This window comes from Ornithodoros turicata, unplaced genomic scaffold (assembly GCF_037126465.1).
Source record: "Ornithodoros turicata isolate Travis unplaced genomic scaffold, ASM3712646v1 ctg00000960.1, whole genome shotgun sequence".
Taxonomy (NCBI): Eukaryota; Metazoa; Arthropoda; class Arachnida; order Ixodida; family Argasidae; genus Ornithodoros; species Ornithodoros turicata.
The window spans coordinates 215,892-242,856 of record NW_026999428.1 but is presented as its reverse complement, the minus strand read 5'-3'; the positions used below and the strand labels follow the sequence as shown (position 1 = coordinate 242,856).

Genomic DNA, 26,965 nt, shown 5'->3' with positions numbered 1-26,965 from the left:
TGGACAGCTGTTTCGGCCTTGTTGGGCCATCATCAGCAGTACGCAGGCAGGCAACGTTTGAGCGGATGGCGTCAGAAGGTCATGTGGCACGTGATGCCTCCCGTCAGGGTGTCCTAAGGCACCTCTGAAAGCCCAGTGCAAAGCTAGTCAAGTGTATAAGGGGGAAAAAATTAGTAGGAGCTCTTTGGCTGCACGTTTAGCATATGTTTGTAATTAAAAAGTCGCCGTGCCAGTACTGGACAGCTGTTTCGGCCTTGTTGGGCCATCATCAGCAGTACGCAGGCAGGCAACGTTTGAGCGGATGGCGTCAGAAGGTCATGTGGCACGTGATGCCTCCCGTCAGGGTGTCCTAAGACACCCCTGAAAGCCCAGTGCAAAGCTAGTCAAGTGTATAAGGGGGAAAAAATTAGCAGGAGCTCTTTGGCTGCACGTTTAGCATATGTTTGTAATTCAAACGTCGCCGTGCCAGTACTGGACAGCTGTTTCGGCCTTGTTGGGCCATCATCAGCAGTACGCAGGCAGGCAACGTTTGAGCGGATGGCGTCAGAAGGTCATGTGGCACGTGATGCCTCCCGTCAGGGTGTCCTAAGACACCTCTGAAAGCCCAGTGCAAAGCTAGTCAAGTGTATAAGGGGGAAAAAATTAGCAGGAGCTCTTTGGCTGCACGTTTAGCATATGTTTGTAATTAAAAAGTCGCCGTGCCAGTACTGGACAGCTGTTTCGGCCTTGTTGGGCCATCATCAGCAGTACGCAGGCAGGCAACGTTTGAGCGGATGGCGTCAGAAGGTCATGTGGCACGTGATGCCTCCCGTCAGGGTGTCCTAAGACACCTCTGAAAGCCCAGTGCAAAGCTAGTCAAGTGTATAAGGGGGAAAAAATCAGCAGGAGCTCTTTGGCTGCACGTTTAGCATATGTTTGTAATTCAAACGTCGCCGTGCCAGTACTGGACAGCTGTTTCGGCCTTGTTGGGCCATCATCAGCAGTACGCAGGCAGGCAACGTTTGAGCGGATGGCGTCAGAAGGTCATGTGGCACGTGATGCCTCCCGTCAGGGTGTCCTAAGACACCTCTGAAAGCCCAGTGCAAAGCTAGTCAAGTGTATAAGGGGGGAAAAAATTAGCAGGAGCTCTTTGCCTGCACGTTTAGCATATGTTTGTAATTCAAACGTCACCGTGCCAGTACTGGACAGCTGTTTCGGCCTTGTTGGGCCATCATCAGCAGTACGCAGGCAGGCAACGTTTGAGCGGATGGCGTCAGAAGGTCATGTGGCGCGTGATGCCTCCCGTCAGGGTGTCCTAAGACACCTCTGAAAGCCCAGTGCAAAGCCAGTCAATATACAGGGTGTCCACGCTAAGTGTGAACAGATTTTTTAAAAATATATCAATCACTTTTTCTGAGATGAAATCAATTGCAATATAGCATATGCTGAAGGGCACTCCCTAGGGGGGCATTAACAGACTCCTAAGGCAGTGTCTTAATTAACTTTCAATAATTAAATTTTTAATTATAAAAGCTACGAAGTTGCTCCAATGAGACATCTGATCTCTTGGGTCACCAGATACCAAAGCCGTTTTCAGAACAAAAATCCGTTCGATAGATCGTCCGCAAAATTTCGTGAAGGAACGCCATTTTTTTCTTTATTTTATTCATTGCGCATCTCTAGAGACGCGTCTTTCCTTCGCCCCCAATACGAGAGGATGAAAGAGCACACTATCGCCTCTTGCGTCCGGGAAAAAGATTAAAAGAAAACAGAAAATGCAGCCCAAGATAAGGGCAGTCGCGATAGAGTCACCCGATAGATTTGTGTTTTTGCTTTGTTTCCCCAAGTTAAAGCTAATCTTCGACGCATGAGGCGGCACTGTGCTCTTTCACTCTCTCACACTGGGGGTAAAGGAAAGCCGCTTCTTTGAAGATGCGCAATAAACCAAATAAAGAAAAAAATGGCGTTCCTTCACGAATTTTTTGCGGACGATCTACCGAACGGATTTTTGCTCTGAAAACCTGGTGACCGAAGAGATCAGCAACTTCGTAGCTTTTATAATTAAAAAGTTAATTATTGAAAGTTAATTAAGACATTGCCTTAGGAGTCTGTTAATGCCCCCCTAGAGAGTGCCCATCAGCATATGCTATATTGCAATTGATTTCATCTCGGAAAAAGTGATTGATATATTTTTAAAAAATCTGTTCACACTTAGCGTGGACACCCTGTATATATATATATATATATATATATATATGACTCCGTTGTTCTATTGATCAACAGTAAAAGCGTGGGTGCAGAGAGAATACTACTCCGGTGCTACATTCAAAGGGAAGATTCTTGAGGGTCGACGCATGTCCTGTATACGCGAGTGCCGCTACAACACCAGAAACACCAGTATAAAATTTCGTGTTTTATCGCCGATACCGTGTGCCTTTATATCTACATAACGAGCAAAATAATTGCATAACAAATAAGACGTGCCGCGAGATACACTGTCTAGAATGCGCCATAGTTTCGCTAAGTGACAATTTAGTTAAACAAACTACCATCAGCCTATGTTCCGTAACAAAATGTTCCCAGCTTCCTGCACACAGCAATTCGACAATCTAGACTGAAAACAAAGAGTGAAGAGAAAAACTATCAAGCAGGCGAGCTCTAGGGAACAGTAGTCACTCTTTATTTTGATATTCGCCCCGTCTGTCGTCACCCAACGAAGATAAGACATGCGGCCCACGATTGAATTGTGATAGAAAAGTTTGAGTCGGTGTTTGGCTATGAGCGTGAGACATACGTTAGTTGCAGCTAACCAACGCAAGCGAAAGAATAGCTGATTACAGCATGCATATGAGCAGTCTGTAGACGCAAGGAACCCGGAACACAAAAGGGACGACACGAAAACATAACGATTTATTCATTTATTTCAGAATACTGCTGATCCCAGAGGAGACCCTGGAAGGAGGAAGGTGCACATATACACTCATATAGTCGCGACAATTCGAAAGGAACCCTCAAAACAGACGCAGCAAAGGGATCCCATGTTACCTGCGCGTACGTGACGGTCGGTAACACGAGTGTTCTATATACCGGTAGTCTGACCTAAGCAGTAGCATAATGCAGTGTTCTCCTAAGATAGAGGAGGCTTTCTCTTGACTGTAATGCCTATTAAGCGCACATGAAAACTCCATGTAAAATCGGACGGCATGGTGACCCCAAGACATTTGTACTAAGCTCCCTTGCAAGTACTATGATGAGCTTTTGTTCTACATGTAAGAACATACATGCAGTTTTGTTGATGTTCAACTTGATTTGCAATTTGGAACACCACTCGTTGATGTGTTCGAAGCAGCTCTGCAAAGGTGCGCAAAATGAGGCGAGCAAGGTGAGCCATAAGCAAAGCACACAGAAAAAGAAAGAGAGAGAACGATCGGCATATTGAGGACGCACGTTCAGATATCATTGTTTTTTGGAATATATCGCGCGATATATTATACATTCATCAGCGAATAAACATGCTTTACAATTAATGATAGTTTATATAGACAAGAAACAGCAAAAGTCTCAAGACTGACTCCTGTGGCATACACCATATGTGTGGGGTTCGATCACACACAAAAATTAGTCCCGGAGCCAAGCCATGATCTTGGTATTAGGTGCCAGCTTTCTATATGGCACGCACACGGTTAAATGCCTTGGAGACACGCAAAAACAAAATGTCAGTTTGTTGGTTATTATCTAAAGCAAATGCCAAGTCGTGGATGAATCAGACAGGGCCATGACAGCGGAGTAATCTCCACGAAACCGGTGCTGCAAGGAATGCTGTTACTTGATCATGGTGTTACTTGTTTGGAAAAGATATGCTCTAACAATTCACAACCGCTGGAAAGAAGAGAAAATTCGAAACCAAAGTCGGGACTTCTGCCTTACGTATCGGTTTTATACGAGCGCATTTTAATTCGTTCGTGACAGTCCCTTCGTCCAGCGATACCTGGAAAAATAATTTTGAGGAATTGCGCAGCTTACTCGGCGTACCCTCTCAGAAAATCATTTGGGATATTGTCTTGCCCGGAAGACTACAATAACGCGTCTTAGAGTAACCATGCAGTCCCGAGACGTTTTCGGCTAGCATGTCCACTCTTTCTCCTTTGCCAATCAACCCGCCGAAGACTTCTTGGTCTTTACCTTCCTCAGTGACATAAGAAATACATATACAAGCACTGCTTTAAAGTAATGTAATACACATAATAATTCGGGGGTTTAAGTCGTGAGACAATGGTGATAGATCTATGACTAAAGGAGTTCGCCGCATCTTCTATATAATCTGTTCTCTGCTGTGCGTCATTTTGTGCCTCTTTTGCTCTTTTGCTTTGAGTGTAAACCTTGTAAGACTTCTTGGACACGAACTTTGTTATGGACATGTGTACAGTGGCCTTGAAAAAATGTCAGGCCATATTAACACTTCTCGAGATGCTACAGAGCTGGTTAAACTTGTACAAGGATCTGCCCAAGGAAAATCATAGAATGTCTTAATTTTAGGTCTATCATGCTTAAATTTATGGTGCATCTGAAAAGAACCATATTGTGATCTGAATGTCCACCAAGTACTTGGTAGTCCCATTTCCAGTCAAAGGTGCAGGAACAGATCACGTATTGAAGCAGGAGACTCTTGAATTGTAGTGTAGCTCTTGACGACCTGGGATAGATCATAGCAAAAGGCAATATAAAGTATGCATTTTCATTCATGAAGTCTGAAACTCCGGTTAGGGTTTCCTAATTTACACCCCAAGATGGAACCATATACTCAACAATCATGACATTATATCCTTAACCGTATTCAATGTCAATAGGTTTCATTTGTAACTATGTTACACGCTTTTTAATATAGCCTGATCATGGTGGTGATGAGGTAACAGAAAAAGATGGAAATGTGAGTCACGATAGAGTTGGACTGGCTACGCGAGGACGCCTACAAGCGGTGAAAATGTGAGAAGGAGTGAGGGTCGTATGACAGAAGTAATATCCCACATCAGCACACACTTAGCAAGTCATAAGGTGCACGTATATTACGCTTTTCAACTTCAATTAATGTCGGCATTCTGGCTGTCGGTGTGGGCCACAACCCAGGTGGCGAATTTTCCCTTTTATCATCATCTGTGCATATGTTGTTGTTGTTGTAGTTGTTGTATAATCTCACGCTAACAGCGCTCTTAGGCTGCTCAATCAGTGGATAAAATGAGTTTAACATGATATACTAGCAACCGCTTGCATCGCACCAATTTCATTCAAGCATTTTCGGTTAACAATACAAGTGTGGCACTTTTTTCTTCTATATATATGACTCCGTTGTTTTACTGATCAACAGTAAAAGCGTGCGTGCAGAGAGAATACTACTTGGGTGGTACAATTTCTTGTTTTATCGCCGATACCATGTTCCGTTATAGTTACATAAGGAGCAAAAGAACTACATAACAACTAAGATGTGCGGCGAAGTACACTGTATAGGACTCACCATAGTTTAGCTAAATGACTATTTAGTTGAACAATCTACCATCGGTTTATGTTTCGTGACAAAATGTTCCCAGCTTCCTGTACACAGCGACTCGATAATCTCGGTTGAAAAGAAAGTGTGAAGAGATAGAAACCATCAAGGAGGCGAGCTCTCGGAAGCAGTAGTCGCTATTTATTCGGTTTTTCTACCCGTCTGTCATCATCCACCGAAGATAAGACATGCGGCCACGTGCTTCGCAACGTTCCGATGTCTTTCGCTTGCAGGGATAGTCGGCTAGGCAGACGTGACGGTAGCAAATGTCACGTGGTTTCGGTACAAAGAACTGCGGATGCTAGTCAGTCAGCGGAACAGTCAGTACGCAAACCAACGTAGCGCTGCCCCCTCCGCCAATATATTCTCTATAGAAATATTCAAGCATATATACACCGTCACACACGGGACATATGGGACTAGTTCTACGAGAACCCGCTTGGTTCGCAGCGAGCGCATAGCGCCGGAGCTTGGCTTCAAAACAAGGGCATCGCGCATGCCATGTATTGAATATGGCGGTAAACACACCAGTCATTCTAGCCCATCATAACCATACTGTCACCGGCCGCCATCTTGGGAAGCTCAAAATATTGCCGTCCGCGACTGCAGCTGCATATTCTGCAGGTGCCTTTGCGTAGCATTTTTATGGTGTTATGCCAGCCTGCTGCGGTTATGGGTGTACTGCCCGTAATGGCAAGGCACCAGGGACGACATTTCACAAGTAACTGACTTAGTTTTACAAAGAAATGTGATTTATTTGTCCACGAGCGGGGCGACAGAACGTTACTGTTGAAGCATGTGTGCGGCACTTTGTGACTCGTGTCTCAAGATCTAAACGTTAAACTTTAAGCAGTACATTATCTGGATAGAGTCACTGTGATAGTCCAGACTTCCTGCACAAATAATAGTTGTCTCGCGACGTAAAGCCACGGACTATTATTATCCGGCTAGGTACTTGAGGACCAATTGCTGGTTTGGTGCGTGGAGAAATACACATGCGTTTCCAATCCTCCTTAACAGCTCCTCTTATAGGAAGAGTACATGAATTGAGAATATTGTAAACAATTATTTTATTGTTATACCCTGGACAATGACGTTCTCATTGTATAATGAAGTTTGAGATGACTGTGACAGGTGACATCTGCATGGCATGTTTGTCTTGTTACAAATGTTAAAACGTTGTGGCTGTTAGGATAATGAAAAATATACATACCATTATTTTCGTTGAGCTGCGCAGTTTGTTGTTAATACATAGGATAATTTGCAGAATTGGAGGCTTCCACAGTCAGCAAATTTCGTAAAATTTAGAGTGGCTCATGACTCCCTCTAAATTTTCTAAAATAGTTTCTAAATTTCATAGGAATTGTGTACATAATCTGGAAAGGCGTAGAAAACTATACCGCCTTTATCGGATTCTAACCCATTTGCAATGAATGTTTGGCGACCAATTTCTATAGAAACTGTATTCAGGAAAGTGGCTACAGGTCGTAAAGAAAATTAATAGAATCGCCTTTCATTTTCGATATAGCTTACAGCTTCGATAACTCGTAGTCTACGCACGGCTTGCGTCCTAGCCGACGTAGTAGATCGATAACCTTCTTCCATAACTTTGGAAACCAGGAATATTCCATTTATTGCTGCGATTCAGACAGATACCTTCCGACTCCAAATCGAAATAAATATGAAAAAGAAAACAGGGAAGGAAGACAAAGAAATGGATGAAAATTCTTGCACACGTGACGCGTTTGCAGAGGAACAGATACTGGTACAGCACGCACCGCAAAGGCAAAGCCATCTTTACATGAGATGCGACTTGACGGATGAGGAGAGGACGCCTACATTGTTATGCCAGGAACAAATAGCAGCCACCATAAATCTCTCCCCGACTGTTCAGTATTAAGGACTATGTCTATTAAGTAAATTACTCCAGGGGGTGCGAGTCGCTATGCCCAGCACACTAAACACCCTTTGGCCATCTGTCAAGAAGCGGTGGCGAATGTTGACGACGAGGCTGAAATGGGTGAGAAAGTCAGCTCCGATGATGGGATAGGAGACGTCCGCGATGTGGAATGTTCTTCCAAGTCTGAGTTCCAGTGTTGGAGCGTTCTCCATAAGTTGCGATGCTGCCTGAACAAGAAAAATGAAGCATCCCGTCGACGTCCACGGAAGGCACAAACGCTACAAAATCCAACACTCAAGTTTTCAACTTATTTAATGACACAAGCTTTCATGTAGCAGACTACATTTCTTTACATGCCCAGAGAATTCGGGACAAAACGTAAAGCAGGCTTCACTGAAGCCTGCTTTACGTATACGTACGGAGCCATGTATTAGGAATAGAAAATCGCTTGCAGCATGCTCCGTTGTTGCCGCTTTGCATTCGTTCTCTAGTGGGACGTTGCCTGTGTCATAGCGAAACATTTAGTGCAAGTTTCGTTAACGAATATTGTGTTCTTCGTGGTTCCATTTTGGTTCCAAATTTTTGACCTGTAAAGGAGGCTTCACGAGATACACTGAAGGTTTGGTTGAGGCCCTCAACCAGGTGAGTTAACGCAAATACACCACGCATTTTGCAAGAAACGCGTGATTTCAATGCTCTGTACGGCATCTCAAACACCCTACAAGACAGATAAGTTCGCAGAATTTGTTGCGCATGCAAAAATAAAACAAATCCCTCGCTGTCACGAGACTCTTGCTTCGATGCACGAAGCTTGGGATGAGGTGTGAGGTCAGTGGCGCGCAGGCAAGGAATATCGTGATATGAGCGATGGTAAACTATCACAAGGCCGATATTAGAGCACTAAGTTGATTCCTTTCGCCTCGTAAAGTAGGCATCATCTACCTACCGCCGCGGGATGTGCGCATTGAAAATCGAAGAACTCGTGTAGTTTGTTGCTTTTGTTATGGCGAAGCTTTTAAACGTAGATTTATGGGTGAATATTGTCAGGTTCCTTCGAGCTTCCAAACTTTTCAGCAGGGCTGGTTGAGGGAGCTCCACTTGGGAGCCCCAACGTGGGTGGTTCCTCTGCACACTTACGCATCAACTTCGCGTGCTCCAAATACCGCTAATAATGCTAATGCGCAAATAATGCTCGACATTCAAACGGTAATGGTAACATCCCAGTTACGAACATCTGTTTCCAAAGTCCCCAAACTACAGAGCCGGCCTCGCCACCTTTGTCCTTTATGATTCGCCCTTGAAACAACTGATTTACGCAGCCATGTTTGCGAATTGATGACTTTTTGTTTGCGCTCTGGCTATACGCGCGTTTCGGGTCGTTTTTCCTCTCTTTCGTTTTTAACGTGTATTAACCAACATTTATTTATGTGCCAACTACCGTGACATTGTGGCTGGGATTTCCGCGGGTTCGAATCCCGTTACCAGCTGTAATGCCTGAGGTTCTCCCTGGGTTTTCCGACAGACTTTCCATACGAATGTCGCCACATTTCCCTCTGAAGCTGACCCAGGACGAATACAAACTCCCGCTACTTCCTGCTGTCCTCTCTCCATCTGCCATATCTGTACTAGTTGCTTCGCGGCGCTAACACAGAATTAGCACACAAAAAAATCAAACAATTCTTTATGTGTCCTTCGTCATCCAATGTCCATCATCACGTCTCACTTTGTCAAGCCGGACACCCTGCTGCTGTGCGCGAAAAAGAAAAGAAAGCATTTCAGACATAGTACATGAGCAATTGGTGCAGCTTTTGGTAACTGTTTACGGAACACGGCGCTGACGTATTTCTTCGTCGAAGCGGCCCTCTGTTAACTATCAGGAAGAGATCCAATAAGAAACGAGTGACCGGCTATATTCTATCCATTTCAGTGTGCGCGTCCGCTCCTGTTTGCTGCACAGCTGTCGCTCGAATTGAGAAGTACGACACCATGGTGTTGCGTAAACTTTTGTCCCAAGCAGTACATCAAGCGGAGGACCAACTGTCCAGCAGCAGAGTTGTCTCCGTAAAAGTCAAGCACAACTCCATTTGTTGAGTATATACGGTCACCGTAGTGCAGCGCACAGTTCCAACAATTTTCGTTTAAACATATAAAGGTGACATCGAGACGCTTTTACTGCACCCTGCATTATGCGACGAAGAAGCTTCACGAGTCTATACCACGTGTTGTGATGGAACCGTGTCCAGTACAATATCGATGAGAAAACAATCAACGCCCTCGTACAGTTATCGCTTATCGGTACTTCAGAGACACGTAAAGAGAAGCAACGATGCCTCTGACGCCCCCAAATCGCACAATATCGTTTTTTTTTTTCTTTCTCCTCTCTTCAGGTTGAAAACCATTTGTGGATGACCCACGCTGAAGTGCACACGGATGTACGTTAAGCAACAGCCCAAGGGCTGTTGCTCAACGTACATCGCAACATTACATCGTACATCGCAACAACGCTGCCCTAGCTACATTTCCTGTTTAATCATTTTGTGCCTTTTCTGTCTTAGCTTCCTTTGCGTACTGAAATTTCAGTGTTGTTGTTGTTGGTTAATTAAATAACAAGAGGAGGTTGAATTCGCGCAAGCGTATTCTGCAACCCCCCCCCCCCCTCCGAAAGAAAAGAAACGGTACGATCGCACCACAGAAGGTGCGAGCGCACCCGCAACAGTTCACCTTGGCGATCGTCACGAACGCGGCCACGCAGAACAGAGCGCGCCGTTCACATCGAGGATCATAGTATTGTTTACGCACCGTCTAGTACAGGGTTTCTAGTCCAGATTTCACAATGAAATTGACAAGAGCATTGAAGGCCGCGTCCCTGTGCTTAGCGTCCCATGCGCCTAAGACTTTCTCTATGCCGAGGTCCCTGTTGTCGAGATGGCCAAGGGTCCGCCTCAACATGCCTCTTTGTGCGGCATGTTTTGGAAAATGCACGATGATATGTGCAGTGTTTTCCACTGTCCCGCACAGTGAACAGTTGGGCGAGACCACCTTGCCGACTTAATGAAAAAACTGGCGACCATAGGGCACATTCAGGCGTAGACGATGCAGGAGAGTTTCTATGTGTCTAGGCGTTCTTGAAGGTATGGTAAAATTCAGCTCCGGGTTTAACGTGCGCAGCAGTGACGGACCACTGTCGGCTTGGTGCCATTTTGTCCTGCGGATGTCATCAGTCATAGATTTTAGGAGAGATCTGATGTCCTGCTTAGAAAACGTGACTAGATGTTCTGTCGATGACAGGTGTGCGATATTCGCCATTTCGTCCGCCGTGTTGCTACCACTTATGCCAATATGGCCAGGCTGCGATACGCTAACAGGATGTCTCGTACTGTTGACGCCGTACGGCCTTTTTCCAAGAACGACGAGATAGCTTCAAGGCCGGCTTTGGAGTCGCTCTGAAATTTCCATTGCCTGCGCAATGGAAATTTCACTGTTTTTCCTACCAAATCAACCCAAATTGTAGACTGAGGCGCCTCAATAGTGTGGTGCTCCAGATGACCCGCACGTAAAAAAGAAATAAAAACGAAAAGTCATAATTGTACTTTACATCACGCTTCGGCAGGTAAATTGCTGTTGGTGTTATGCGGAAGACATACAGAGTTTCCCAAAAAACGTGTAATTGAACTGTAATTTAAAAAATTACACCACCTAGAATCATGCTATCAACGGCATTTGTTCTAACTAGGTTTTTATCACCTCATGATGTGAATGTTGTGTAACGTAAGTTTCATTATGTAAGTTTTTGCGAAGTGAATTCGGAAATTTGCCAAGTAAAGGTCACTTTTTTACACCACAAGCGTGAGGTGCGTGTGTAATTTTCTCAGATTCATGATAATTGACAGGGATATTCAGGAGCTCTCTCATCAGAAAAAATAGCCGTATATCATGCTCAGAGAGGATAGCGCGCTACCAATTTTTCAGAGCAATCGTTCGCAGTCCGACGAAAGGAGGTTGAAAACCCAGCTCAAACCCGCATCGCGGAAAGAGATAACACAGGCATTGCTTATCGCGTCCGGCTTCCCCTGGGATCATGCTTTCCCAAATTCAGGAACTATCACTTTTTCTACTATCACTCTGTGGGCTGGGTTTGGAACCTCCTTTCGTCGGAGTGAGAGTGGGATTGCGTTCTTTTTATATTTTTATTTTACTTTCGTGTTAGCGTCGCGAAGCAACTGCGGCTATGAGCGGCGGATAGATGAGGACAGTTGGAGAGAGGACAGCAAAGGAGTGAAAGACAGGGGGGTTAGTATGCGTCCTGGGCAGACATGAAGGAGAACTGTGCCGACATTCGTCTGGAAAGTCTTCGGAAAACCTCAAACCTCAGAAAACCTGAGACAGAACAGCCGGTGGGAGGATTCGAACCCACTACCTCCCAGTCAGCATGACACCCACGAGCGAGACGCCGTAATTGCGTTCAAAAAGTCGTCGCGCGTTATTGTCCGGTGCTCCGGCTATTTTTATTCGGCTATTTTTTCCGATTGGATAGCTCGTGAATATCACTGCGAATTATCATCAATCTGAGTGAATTCGGCACGCTCTTCATATTGGTGGGGTTAAAAAGTGACCTTTACTTGGCAAATTTCAGAGTTCAGTTCGCAAATATTTACATAATTAAACCTACGATACATGACATTCACATCAGGAGGTGGCAAAAACCTAGTAAGAACAAATGCCATTGACCGCATGACTCTAGGTGGCCTAGTTTTATTATTATTATTATTATTATAATCCAATGACACGTTTTCTGGAACACCCTGTATACTTCTGGAGCTGTTTGTAATCGAATCGGGATGACGCCGAAATAAATAATGTAAAAATAAAACGTTCAAAAATAAATCTCTTAAATATCAAATTTGAAAAATAAACTCTACAATATAAATCATGAGAAAATCCACGCTGTCAAAATAAACTCCGAAAAATAAACGCTTCGAAATAAATCTTTTAACATCCATCGTCCCTGATTTACGGACAGCCGACGGCTCTACGTCCGCCGCGGAAAATAGTACCCTCCTCGCGCTTGGGGCTAGCCAGGGCTCTGTGAACGAGGATTTCGATACACCGGAAGTAGGTCGTCTGTCTGTATGTGTTCCGTGACCAGTTTTGCCCACTTAGAAAAGGGGGAGGGGGGGGCTGATATAATTCGGAGTGACGGATGCCCGGGAGCGTATTATTCGGTGAAGTTCTGTTTTAGCAGTACAAGTAACGCGCGACATCGGTGTAATATAGTCTAATATATAGAGGCGACTATCAGGAGAGTTTGGCCATTCTTTGGTATGTTTTCTGATTTTGCGTTTCTCTTTTTCGTGTGCGTGCGCGCTTTCTTGGCCTTTCTTTTACCAGTGGGAATGACCGTCGCCGCGCAATCCGTCCGCAGCGCTCAGCTGACTCAAGGATCAAGAGCATACCTGGGTAAATTACCTCTAAAATGTAATAAAATTACATTACTCATTACTGCAATTGAAACGTAATAAAATTACATTAGAATTACTACGAAAAAGTAATGACATTACAATGTCATTACTTTACCATTATTGGCATACATGTTCCCGAGTTTTGTGGAAGGCAGAAGAGACACACAAGTTGACGAAACTTGCCTTCCCCGAAATTCGAGGGAAAAAATGTATGCTTACAATGTATCAACATTTAGCTTGTACTCTTCTATTTGTCTCTTCTACATGTCATGCTAGTGTGCCACGTATGACGTATCGTTCCACAATGTAGAGACGAAGGAGACACAATGTATCACGACAACAGGAAGATTGTCAGGAGGATGGGGCCCGCAAACAATGGTTCTCCAGGGCTACAAACCGTTGACCTAACAACGTTTGTTTGTAGGTGCCCTGCCTAAGGCAACTGGCTCGTCAAAGGGAATTGACGTTCCACGTGCCGATTGAGTGCGTCACCGTTCATAGTGTCCTTGGAATTCTTTTCACTCGCTAGTCCCCCAACTGTCTTTCTGCGAAGTGCCAACACAGAACACACACTCGATTCTTTTGTAAAAAGTAATGAGTAATGTCATTAAAATTACAGCCCAAATGTAATTAAATTACATTACAAACTACCTAATATCAAAAGTAATGCATTACATTACAAATTACCAGAAAAAGTAATTCATTACTGTAATTTCATTACAATAATGCTATTACCCAGGTGTGATCAAGTGTGCGTGTCCTGTATTCATACGCGCATCGTCGTCATCACTTTTAAGCTGGATATTTCGAAATCCTAAGTTGTTATATAATTGATAACAACACAAACATGAGGAAGAAACATCATAATAGCATGTTTCGCCGAAAAGAACATCGTGTCGCCCATACGGCTATCACTACTTTGATACGGAGCGTTACCTTCCTAAGCCTAACCATGATTTATTTTAACAGCGTTTATTTTGAGGACGTGTATTTTTAAACGGTTTATTTCAGAAAATCGGTTTCGAAGGGTGGAATTTTAAGCGTGGATTTTTTAATGTTTTATTTTAAAAGATTTATTTCGGCGTACAGCCATCGAATCAGCCGACACTCCGGCTGTAAAAAAACATCACTTTAGGTTCCGGGACATTTGATCGAACGCCGTTTGGTCGAGAGCCGTTTGATCGAACGCAGGACATTTGGTCGAAAACCATTTGATCGAACGCCGTTTGATCAAAACGGCAGCGGTCGTTTGATCGATTTTTTTTAATTGGTTCACTTGGAGTGTCGAAAATGACAAAAAAAGACAAGAAAAAAAAAGCTGCAGTAATAAATGCAGTTATCCTAAGGAACATTTAACTTTGTGTAATCTGCTTCCCCGTAAACACATTCCTCATGCTAACCCACATTTTAGTGTCCAAAAAGCAGTACAAGGGCCAGGGTTGTTCACCGTTAACCCGTTGGACAACCGAATATGTTTTTCCGCTCTGACGCATAGTGAGTAAACATGCTGTACTTGTCAATCCCCCAACCCTTTGTGAAATAATAATAGATGTCAAGTATTAAACATTTTGGCAAATGAATTAAATAATAAGTAAATGACGTTTTTGATTATTTATTCCCGTCGAACGTGAACAAATTTTACCAGTGGATTATTGTTTGTAATCAACTGACCACTGTATAGGAGAAAGAGTAGTTTCAGTTTATTAATTTTCGCCTATGTGCAAGTGAACCTAAATTTAGTTCTTGCAACAGACATGTAACCGAAGAAGTCATTCGAAACTTAGACAATATTATAGGGCAGCAGATCTTTGTACTTTCTCTATTTCTTCGGATATCGTGCATGTGTGGTGATTCGAGACTGCAGATGCATACTCTGAGGTCGAACTATGGTTTTACATGCTGTTAATTTAATATCTCTCGCTGTACCATGGCGAAATTTCGTTCTTAGCACCCACAGACTTCGAGTGGCTTTACACATATGACTATCCCGTTTCAGACCGTTCCCTTTAAATATCTCGCCAGCAATAAGAAGGGTGCCCAGAACAAGGATAGACTATCGGCTGCTCTCAATCTGGGGCAGCTTTCTTCAATATGTGTCCTACTGATTCGTAAATGACAAACGCCTGCAACTAACCAGTGGTGTCCTCTCTTCGGCTGCAAAAAGCAAAAAAAAAAAAAGAAATGAAAAAAAGCAGAGTACACTGATTGCCTGCTCCGTATACTAGAGTCAAAAGTTACAGAAAAAGTTGTGCGAACCACACAGTGCATGCAGCTTTGAATTCCCTTCGAGCAAACGGCGTCGATCAACCGGCTTTCGATCAAACGGCTTTCGATCAAACGGCTTTCGACCAAGCGGCGTTCGATCAAACGCCTTCGATCAAACGGCGTTCGAGCAAACGGCGTTCGACCAAATTTGCGGACACCATCACTTTATGCTCTTCTTTTTTTTTCTTTTTGCTGCTTAACCTTTTCGCTATCATTCATTCAATCGCCAGTGTTAAGAGCAACCTATTTACCGGAGTTTCAAACAGCGAGCTTTAGTGCAAAGTATGCTATCGCCTTTGCGTACATAAGTGATAGCATGATCGTTCTGCGCACTGTGCGAAGCTCTCTTTATGGACGCGTTCATGGAGTAGTTGGTACATATTCGATACATAAGATACGCAGCCAGAGATGAGGGTTGGCAGACTTCACGCAACAGTTGCTAGCCAACAACTGATAGAATTAAATGCAACAGAAAATAAGGAAACCACAATGAGAAGTAACAGGAAAAACTGGCTTGTTAGTCATTATCTTACTGTCAATTGACTTATCGCCACAAGAGATTAGCTACCTGTGCGACTCGCGCTGGTTAGACCACCGAACAGGGATATATTGACAGTTTTTTTCCTGTCACTTCCCCTTGTTTTCTGTTGCGTTAGATTAATTCAGTTATTAGTAAGGAGTTGTTGTGTCGTCCCTTGTCTCTGACTGCGTATCTTCTGTAGCTCTTTCTATATTTTATGCACTTATGCACTCAAACTGTTTAGTGCATACGTTGCGTACGTAAAAGACCTTTTACGAACGCAAAGGTGATAGCGTACGATGGACCACATGTTGTTGGTTCTGCGCAAAAACATAAAGAGAGCTTCGCGCATTGTGCAGGACCACCACGCTATCCCTTACGTACGTAAAGGCAATAGCGTACAATGCACTGAAACCCTGCTCCCATGGAGAAGTTCGTGATGCGTTCTAGGGGCAGAGGTTGATCCCAAGAAAGACGTCCGACGAGCGAAGTACTCAACAGCAACAGTGTTTAATTAATATACACTATGTACAAGGCAATGTAAATCAAGACAAAGTCTTATGGAACAGGAACCCTACGGGGATGGACGGTGATACCAGGTCCCAGACCTTCCTGTAGCAAGTGTCCCCGCTCGAGCTGTCCGGAAATAGCTCGCACTCGCTTATAAAGTGCGAAATTGACCACTGCCCACTATATGCAGGGTCCAATAAAATCAAAACCGTGAAACGAAATGGGGCGTAACCGTTTGGTTTTGGTTTCACGGTTTTGATTTTATTGGACCCTGCATATGGTTACGCCCCATTTCGTCCAAACGTTTATTTCGTCCAAGTGCTCACAACGTCCAAATGTTTAATTCGTCCGAAAAAAATCGGACGTACTGAACACTTGGACGAAATGAACAGGCGAGGAGAAACTTGCCCTGTGCGTCCAATACCCGTACCGTCCAATAGCCCGTTTCGTCCAAATGCGGGAATTCCCAAAGGCTCTGCTCCTTTCGGCAGGCGACTACCTGGCTGCATTCATGAAAGCACAGGCCATTTTGACACTGGGTGAATGGCAGGTGACTGTATTCATGAAAGCAAATGGATTATCGACCAAACGGGGAATCACAGAAAACACAAACCCGTTCACAGGACCGCTGACCTGCAGTGAGTGTTTTCCATAACTGTGTTCTCGCTACGTACCGCGTTTCCCAATGTCAGTGATCTTTCTTGGAAACATCTAGGGATCTGAAAGGAAACTTGCGGCCCTTTGCCTTTACGTAGACTACTTCGAGCGGCAGTGGCTTACCAACGTTCATCTCTGGAATTAGTTTGCGGATGAGGACGATCTCCGCACAAACAATCACGCCGAAGGGTGGCATAATTCGCTGCGCATGAAATTCAAGAGCCAACCCCACATGACGTTTTCGAAGTTCCTCGTCGAATTTGAGTCAACCATACACAATGTAAGCACAACCAGGTAAGCAACAAATTCACATAATCAGAGAACATCATCATGCAGGGTGTCTACCAACCTGGAAAACCTGGAAAACAGGGAATTTCGAAGTAACTGGAAAAATCAGGGGATTGTCAGGGAATTTGGCCAAAAAGCAGCTGAAGTCAGGGAAAATCGCAGACAAGTACCGTGATGATGCCTGGTGGATCTCGAGTGCCGACCGGTGGTTGAGTGGCGATGCCGCAGCTACGCGCGTAGCAGTTCACCAGTATGACAAGTTCTAAGGCAGAAAAGTAGGATAGCCTCACTAATACTTAATAAATGGTCAATTTTATGAGGGTCCTGTATCAAAACGTAGGACGAGGAACCAAGTTCCCTTTTGTTTTTGTAAGGGAAGTTGCTTGAAATAGTCAGGGAAAACCTGGAAAAGTCGGGGAATTTGAACACTGCAGTTTGGTAGACACCCTGATCATGATAATTAATAGAACATAGCATATATACTTCCTCGCTTGCTCTCTTTGTATTCATGCCTCTTACTGCCATTTGCAGGTACGCATTCGGCTGCTGTTGAACGGGGCTTCGCCAAGCAGGAGACGATACAAGAGGCTCGCTCTTCCTTCTCATGGGCGTACGGAAAATACAGCTAAGGGGAAATGATGCTGGGAAACGAAGTACCCTTCACAGACGTAACAGAGCAGTTTGCTCATGTTATCAAGGCATACCTGCAGCGCATGTCCCACTTGCTGGGCCATGCTAACTAATAAGTTAGTTGTTCAAATGAAAAAAAGAAAAAAAGAACAACTAAACAGAGCAGGCTGAGCATTTGTTTCTCGTTTTACTCGGTGTATAACATCTTTCAGTGGGAATGTTTAAATCTTACCTTCAACTAATAAGTCAGTTGTTGGAATGAAAAAAAAAGAAAGAAAAATAAATAAACAGAGCAGGCTGAGCATTTGTTTTTCGTTTTACTTGGTGTATGGCATGGCATCTTTCGATGTGAATGTTTAAATCCTACCTTCAATCGTAAACGCAGCAATTGTTCACTCGCATTCAGAGATCCCCCTCCCTTTTCGGACGAAACAAGCGTTTGGACGGTACGGTTATTCGGACGGGTTGGTCAAGTTTCCCCCCCTTTGGTTCAGTTCGTCCAATGCCCACAATGTCCAATTTTTTTCGGACGTGCTGAGTACTTGGACGTTGTGAATACTTGGACGAAGTAAACATTTGGACGAATCGGGGTGCTACCAGTATCCACAGTGCAAGTGGGTCAAGGGATTACTTTGGCCGGTAACAAAGACGCGTCAACCAAGTGGGTCATTCCTGAACGCCCAAGGCCGAACCGGACGCCGGGGTGCGTGGGAAACATCAAGCACTAACTACGGGGTACAGAGTGATGGAATTCATATAACTCAATAATATTTTGCTTTTGCAATTAAAACCTTACAGCTCCCTCCAAAAGTTCGTTGTGGGGCTCGATTGTTCGACAAGGAACAAAATAATTGCAAAACACAAGTTCACAACCATGTAGTGGAGATGGCAGTACCAACACACGTCACTAAGTTATCACAATTATACGTGAAACAAACGTAATAGTCCAGTTTTACACACTTGTGTACTCCTGGTGTACTCTGAATAGTCCACGCTGATGACAATAAAACACCAAAGTCAAGCAAAGAGAAACACTACTACACTACCAAGAGGGTAGGGTCAGCGCCCAGGAGGTCCTGTGTTCACTATCAATGTTCCTGACCTACTCAAACCTTAGTCGCGACAACGCATCGGCATTGCTGTGTGCGGTCCCTTTACGGTGGACAATCTTGGCGTTATAACGCTGCAGGGCGAGAGACCAACGCGCAAGTTTGGAGCCTTGAGGTGTTGTGCGCGTTATATAAGAATGAGGGTTGTGGTCTGACACATCAGTAATCTGGGCCCCGAACACCCAATGGTCAAATTTCTTCAAGGCCCAGATGACCGCGAAAGCCTCACGCTCAATCGCCGCGCACCGCATCTGCGTGTCGGAGAAGCTATGGCTTGCAAAGCATATCGGCACCTCTTTGCCGCTGTCGTCAATTTGGGATAAGCATGCGCCGGCTGCGTACGCTGACACATCGGTGAATACCCAATAGGGTTTCTCGGGATCAGGCGTCGTGAGTGCCACCGCCTGCGACAAGCTGAGCTTTAGCGCCTGAAAAGAGGCCTCTGCTTCGTCAGTCCAAGGAATGTTATTCGGGACGCTTTTCCCGGTTAGTCGCGTTAATGGACTCGCTATTTCCGCGTAACCCTTCACGTAGTCACGGTAATATCCGCAGAGTCCTACAACGCTGCGCAATTCCTTCTTGGTTGTAGGACGCTTTAGTTCAGAGATAGTTTTTACTATCTTCAGGTCTGGCGCGTGCGAGCCGGAGCCCACGATGTGACCTAGATAACGAATTGAGCTCTGAGTCACCTGACACTTAGATAAGTTTACAGTCAAGTTTACCGCTTCTAGCATGGTTAGTACCGCTGACAGATGCTGCAGGTGCTCGTCCCATGTCTCGGAATAGACAGCTATATCATCTAAGTAGGCGCAGGCGTATGCCTGGTGGTCAGTTAGAATAGCGTTAACTGTACGCTGAAAGGTCGCAGCTGCGTTTTTGAGGCCAAAGGGCATCACTCGCCACGCGAACTGCCCGAAGTGCGTCACGAATGCTGTCGTCGCCTGGCTGTCAGGGTCAAGGGGAATCTGCCAGTATCCTCTACGCAGATCTAGCAGTGTAATAAAACGGGCCCTTCCCACTCGAAACACTAACTCCTGTTGTAGCGCCATCGGGCACGCATCGTCTACGGTATCGGCATTTAGAGCCCGGTAGTCCACGCATAGTCTGACTCCACCGTCCTTCTTCGCGACACATCCAACTGGGTGGGCATATTCACTCACGATGGGATATGCCAGCCCTTGTTCCAACAGTTCGCCCACCTGCTGCTCGACTTCATTTCGCAATAATTGCGGCGTACGGCAGGGATGGCGTCTTTCTGGTACATGCCCTTCTCGCAATTTTACAACAAGCGCGGCTATCTTCGCCACCCCAGGAACATCGCCGAAGACCGTTGTGAACGACTGAAACGTATGTCGGATCTGATCGGCTTCATCTTTCTGCAAATGAGAAGTCGCTTTGGGAGGTAAGACCGACACTTGCCTGCAACTTTTCGTTGGTGCTGACAAAACGTCACCAAATTCCTCCTCGCCGTGAAAAATGATTCCTACGTGATTTACTCTAGCTTTGTACCTGCGCAGATTATTCGCGTGAATACGGCGTGTCTTACCGTCGTCTGCTAGCACTTCGTACGAATGCTGCCGGTACTTTCCTACGACCTGATACGGTTCTTTCCACTTTGGCTGGTGCTTTGCTGTACGCGCATGGTCGAAAACAATTACTCGATCGCCGGGTTCAAAGCACTTCTGTCTTGCTCCGCGATTGTAACGTTCGACATACTCCGCCTGGCTCTTTTCTGCGACAAGGCCCGCTGCCTCGGCTGCCGCTTTGAACTGCTCCCTCAGCTGATCGAGATATTTAGCTGGGGCTTCGCGAAGCTGTACCGGGGTTCCCACCTGACTTTCCCACGTGTTCCTTAATATCGAGAGTGGGCCCGTAGGTTGTCGACCGTAGAGTAACTGGAAGGATGATACTCCGGTGGTGTCATGGGGGACCTCGCGGTACGGCCATAGGAGGTGAGGAACAAACTTGTCCCAATTTCTCGGATCATCTCGAACCACATGAAAAAGCATTCGTCGGAATACGTGGTTCCACCTTTCCACGGCACCGTTGCTTTCGTGATGTTCCGCAGTCGAGAAGCGAGGTGAGATTCCGATCCTTCTTAGAAATTCTTGCGTTAACTGCGAAGTAAAGTTCGTTCCTTGATCGCAGTAGATAGTCTCGGGGATGCCGGTGCGCGTGCAAGAAGCGCGTCGCGCGTTTTCCTCGCGGTCGGCGAAGTCAGACATATGACCTCTGGCCACCTGGTGTGGAGGTCGGTAACACAAAGAGCGTATTTGTGGCCACGCGGCCTCAAATGGTCCTACGACATCGATGTTCACGGCTTGGAACGGATAGTCGGGTCTCGTCAGAGGTGCGATAGGAATCCTATCCTTTCCGCGTCTATCGCTGTTAATTTGGCAGCCGTGGCAACTACCACAATACTCCCGAACGCCTTTATCGATGCCGGGCCAGTAGAAACTAGCCTTTACGCGACTGAGTGTTTTGCGCAATCCTAAATGAGCACCCCACGGTGTGTCGTGTGCAAGTTGGAGAACTTGCTGTCTCTTACTCTGCGGCAAGACAAGTTGTCTGACCTTTTGTCCCGCTACCTTGTCCGCATGGTATAGTAAGCCGTCATCGGTGAACATCCCATGGGAGCCTGCTTTACCCTTACTCCATGTCTCTGCAAGACTTGCGTCCTCACCTTGTGCCTTTCGAAACGCACTTCTTTGGTTAGCGTCGCCGTCCTGTTCAGCGGTCCCAACCGTCCTGCTTACGATGTTCACCATCGCGACATTAGTGTCGTTTATCGTGTCGCTGGGTTCTTCTCTCTCGGGCGCAAATAGGTCAGCTATACCCATGTCAGGTACCCGTCCGTCTCATACGAACAAACTGCTCCTTCGTCTTGAGCGTTTCCGTTGTCTACCTTTACATAGCACGACCGCCCGAATACTCAAACATGGCGGCGGCGCCATGTTTGAGTATTCGGGCGGTCGTGCTATGTGCGATTTCCTTGAGCGGGACCAGCTGAAGAGTCGGGAAACTTGTGATTCGAGCTTTTTAGGATGGCAGGCGAGCAGGAAGAATGCACAGCCGAACTCACAAAGCTAACGTTATACTAGTGTTTCTGTCGTCTTCTACAACGAGCAAACAGCATCGCGTAAGCACGCTCGGCGTAGCTGCAACTCCTTGACTGACTCTCACGTCGAATTGCGCACTTTTAGGACTCTGTCGCTTTTGTACCTATGAATACTCAAATACTTGCCCGAAGTTTACAGCAGCGTGCTCTGATGCGGTGTGTTACGCAGTTACGTAGCGGGTCCCTATATGCGCGTTTCTGCAGCATGGAGTGGCGATGGATGGTCTTACTACAAATGTACCTCACGAAATGTTTTCCTCCGCAAACATAATTCGAGAACCTGGTTTTCGCTTCAGGGCGGCCTTTGTCACTGAAGAGTGACAAATTGACGGGCTTCCTCTGTTAAGGATTCGACACAGCGGTCTGCGATAAGCAACGTTATTAGCTCATCGTAGCTTTTTACTTCGCGGGCCTTTGCATATGCTGACACATAACTACGTAGTCTGGCCCAATAGTTGGACCACGCCTCGTCGCGTGCTTTTACTGCTTCCATGAAGGGTTTCTTGTATTCGCCTGGAGAGAGGCGAAGGGCTGCGAGTACCGCTTCTTTTACAGTGTGATAATCATTAGGCTCGTCAGTGCTGAGCTTCGAGTACAGATACCCTGCTCTATTCGCAATAGGCGGTAGGATCAGATGACTTTGAACATCCTTTGGCACTTTATACGACTTAAACACACCTTCTACCCCTTCGAACCACGTGGATACTTCCCGATCGGCTGGCAGCGGCAGCAACACACTTTTTAACCTTTTGGCGAAGTAATCCAGGTTCTCTTCGCGCGTTCGCGTAGACGGCGTTTCGCGGCAAGACGAGCGATCACCTCTGCTAAGTTCTAGCTTCAACCTTCGAGAACGTCCTTGTTCTACCCGGATTTGAAGGCGCAAAATCTCGGCGCTTACACTTGCCGGAGCCATGTCGGAAGGACTTATGCTCCCGTTTGCTACTTCGGTCATTTTTGCGACGGTTTTTGCCTGCTCTTCTTTTGCTTTGCTGCGTGTAAGCATGAACTATTACACAACACTCAAGTATTCTCGCTTGCGTTGTTGCTCAACTACAGAGGGTTCATCTGACACCGCGCAAAAACCCTGAAAGCCTACCCTACCACACCTGAACACCAAGGCGCACAATAGCTATAAGAACCCTACGCGGCAAAGCTACTCTACTTGTGGACCTCTGGAAAACTAACGCTAACCTACCTCGTGAGTATAGTTTGATGTTTCTCCGCTACGACGGATGACTTGTCCCGTGGTTGCTGCTTTCTCCACTGTTCCTTTCACTTTAGTGTCCAACACTTTGGTGCATACTGCCTACTGGTGCATACATTATACATAAATAAATGTTTGGTAATACCCGTTACCAACCAAACAGAGGAAAAAAACGATCCGCGTATCAGAGTAGCGCAACCAAAGTCATCCACACGCAATGATGGCTGTTTGAAGAGAGATGGCATAAAGAAGATTAAATGATGATTCTGTATGTTCGGGACTTTGGAAACAGATGTTCGTGGCTGGGATGTTACCAATACCCTTTGAATATCAACATCTTCTCACCTGATTTTCGTTGTTCTTTTTACAGCCTATTCAGGACTTCGGGTTATAGAAGGAGCTGGGGTCGGATTCACAAAGAGCTCGTGCGACGGAATCTGTCGTATCTCCGTCGTACGCAACAGTTACGACGAAGTGTAGATTCACGAAGGGCGCGCGTTGCAAAATCTTCGCAGCTTACGGCGGAATCCTGCGAGAGCTCCCGAGCAGTCTTACGAAGAAAAATGGCGGCGTTATTTGGCAGCGGTGGATTTGGAGATGACAAGCAAAGACTCCATAATACGCGCCAACGCATTGCACTTTGCCACAGAACCTTCAAGACCATCCCCGAAGTGACATTGAGGCACTTTTTTGCTTGGTAACCCTCAACAAATGCTTGAACTTTGTGCTCCGTAAGATCGTGTCGCAGGGATTTTTCAAGCATCCCCTACACCCCGCTAAGACACCCCCAACACCCCTCCAAATTGTCTGCAAGAAAGGCAAAAGAAGTCATAAAATCTGCAAAACTGAGTGCCACACACCGCTTACAAAACACCCTCACTCACCTCCTCCCTGAGATGAACATACTGGGAATATATTTGCTGTGTCATCGAACGCGTTTTACCGAAGGACCGAGAGCACGTGCAGTAACAAAACATTTGGGGGCGAACAACTTGGTCTTCTTCTAACGGGACGACTCTTATTGGTGTGCCTACAAATTTCCGTCATTGTTAACATAGTGAAAACATAGTCTCGCACCCGTTGCGTGTTCCTCTCCTGGTTGCATGTGACAATTTCCTCTTTCTCATCAAAGGGTGTACCCTCTCCACTACGATAGCTTTGTGAATCGCGCTTACGACGTCGTCGTACGCGCGTCGCAGGCTACGACGTCTTAGCGCATCTTAGCGTAACTTACGATCGCGTTTGTGAATCCGACCCCTGGACCTGTTCCATATTTCCAATTCATGCAGGCGGCATTTGGACCACGCGAAGTTTATGCGGAAGTGTGCAGAGGACTCCCCCCCTCCCATCAAATGGGGCTCCCAAACAAACCGAGCGGAAAAGTTTGGGACCTTAAAAGAACCTGACAATATTCACCCACAAATCAGCATTTAAAGGGGTTGTGAATCCACATCCAAATATTGCACAAAACGATGTTTGAAATGTAGGTCTATTGGTGCCAAACATCTCCGTCGAAACCCTTTCACACTGCGCTTCCGCGCCACGGAGTTATGACGCTTTGAATATGAGGAGATCCCAAGGTAAATATAGATGGTAGCGAAGCTTGCATTGGCCACCACGTCTTCAAGGGCGGCCATGATAAAGACCGTCAGCGCCATCCATCCGTTGCGGGGCAAACTACAAATTCCGTCATAATGACGTCACCTGGTACGTCACCATTACGTATAGCGCGGGCCGGGCGCTCGCGCTGCGCGTGCGTTCCATCGTGATGTCGAGCCACGGAATGTCAGAACCGCTGTTGAAAGCAAATCCAAGAGCAAAAACTCAAACAATTTGTAAACAGAGAAGAATCAACACTAGCGACATACGTGCAACAAAGGACACAGAAGACCAGGTGGGGGCTTGCTTTCTTTTATCACAGGTAAATTCGCCATGCCGTTGTAAACACTATAAATACCCACATGAGACAATTGATGTTGTGAGGCTGGAACACAGTGACTTTTCAGTAACTTCCATCTTTCATCATAAATACCCACGACAGAATAATGTACAAAATAACCAGTATGACAGTCCATGTACTGAATAAGCACGAAAGGATAATGTACAAATTCCAGCAAACGCAGGTGGGGCCCAGGACCTTAATGTCCAATGCATGCTGCTATAGCTGTCCTCATGTATATCTGGAACTTTCCACATATCTCTCGTGCAAAGAAGGTGGAAGCGAACATATTTGCACTTGAAGATCACATTATATGATATTTGCATACTGTGTGGTGCTATGTCTGCCCACAGTTTTTGGCACTGTAACGAATGCTATGGGGGAATAAGAAGGCACAAGTCCATTAGCTCATTTTAGAAGTCTGTGATACTTTATCTTGCAAAGCAGCCACAACAGTATCAGCTTCCAGCAATGACAACATTGTTCAGTGTATACATACCCTGCTGATGACTGCTTCTACTTTGATTACAACAGCATTTTTGTATTAAAGGAATGTCAAAACATCGACAATGTTGTGTGCTTCTGCTATTTTGTGCACATTTTGCCATGTGGTGTAGATTTGCAAGCTGCACAAGGTGCTTAGCCCTGCACATAACTGCTCCTACATACTTGCACACAACTACTGAACTCAGCGCAAGATTCAAAATATAAAATTACGTGCTAGGGATCTATGTACACAGGTATACACTTAATATGTATCAAAGAATAGGCAAACTGCTGAAGGTTCAAAATAGAAAATGTATGCTAGGTATCTCTGTACACAGGTGTACAAACACTAAACATATAAATAATCGGCACAGACTACTGAACTCTGCATGGCTGTCAAAATACAAACAACACAGTAAGGAGCTATGTGCAAAAGTGCACTTTGACAAATCGTATGCTTCACAGGAATGAAAGAATTACAAGAGATCATGTGTAATCTAGGTTACAACTGAAAGCACTGGATAGACAACAGAACCATGCATATCCCTTTGCATGGAAAGAAAACTTCTGGTTACATCACAACAACGTGCAGAGATTACGAACTTAGTCTCGCTGCCTGCTGCAGTGCCTTCTGACGTAACGTACTACTTCGTACTACTTCCTCATTCCTTTCTCGTGCAAACCAGAACAGTCGTACCCTCAGAAAAAAGTGAAATAGATTATCATACACGGATGAAAAACACAAACTCAATGTCTTTGGCACAAGTATGTCCAACGCTTCACACAACTTGGACCTGACCCCTTGGGAGGTGAAGAATGTCTTAACGTTGGCTTTGAAGGCTTCCTCACACGCACCCACAAACGTCGCAAAGGCAGGAAGAGGAACCGACAGCTCCAAAGTCAGTACTGTCCACATTCTTGACACTCAAATAAAGCAACAGCTGGCTACTGTCCTGAAATGTGGCATTCCCCCGACGAATGTCCGAAGTTGGACTTGGTGGTTTGAAATTGAAAAGACGATGATGAAGAAGAAGACGGCTATGAACAGTCACAAACTGCGCAGTCAACGTACAGCAAACTCGTAGCTAACAACATGGAGAGCGACAGGAACCGGAAGAGTACTCGGCTCTGTCTATAATCCTACGTATTACTGGCAGACCGCGCGAATTGCTACATTAAAAACATGGATATTGTATTAGTACATACATTATTCGCGCCTCCGATTACATTATTTTTGTTTACCTTCATAGTTTGCCCCTCAACAACCACGCTCGCATGTGTATCCTGAAGGGCGCAGGGTTGCTAACACAGATTTCGTATTTTTTCCCGCCTTCGCTACCATTTATATTTACCTTGGAGATC

General features: G+C 45.5%; 1 long non-coding RNA gene across 1 annotated transcript; it reads left to right on the top strand.

Moving 5' to 3' along the window:
• The first annotated feature begins 16,670 nt into the window (after positions 1 to 16,670).
• LOC135375955 (uncharacterized) lies at positions 16,671 to 18,048 on the top strand. Its single transcript, XR_010417454.1, has 3 exons — positions 16,671 to 16,810; positions 16,888 to 17,123; positions 17,649 to 18,048. It is a non-coding gene; the product is annotated as an uncharacterized LOC135375955 (long non-coding RNA).
• Positions 18,049 to 26,965: the final 8,917 nt, after the last annotated feature.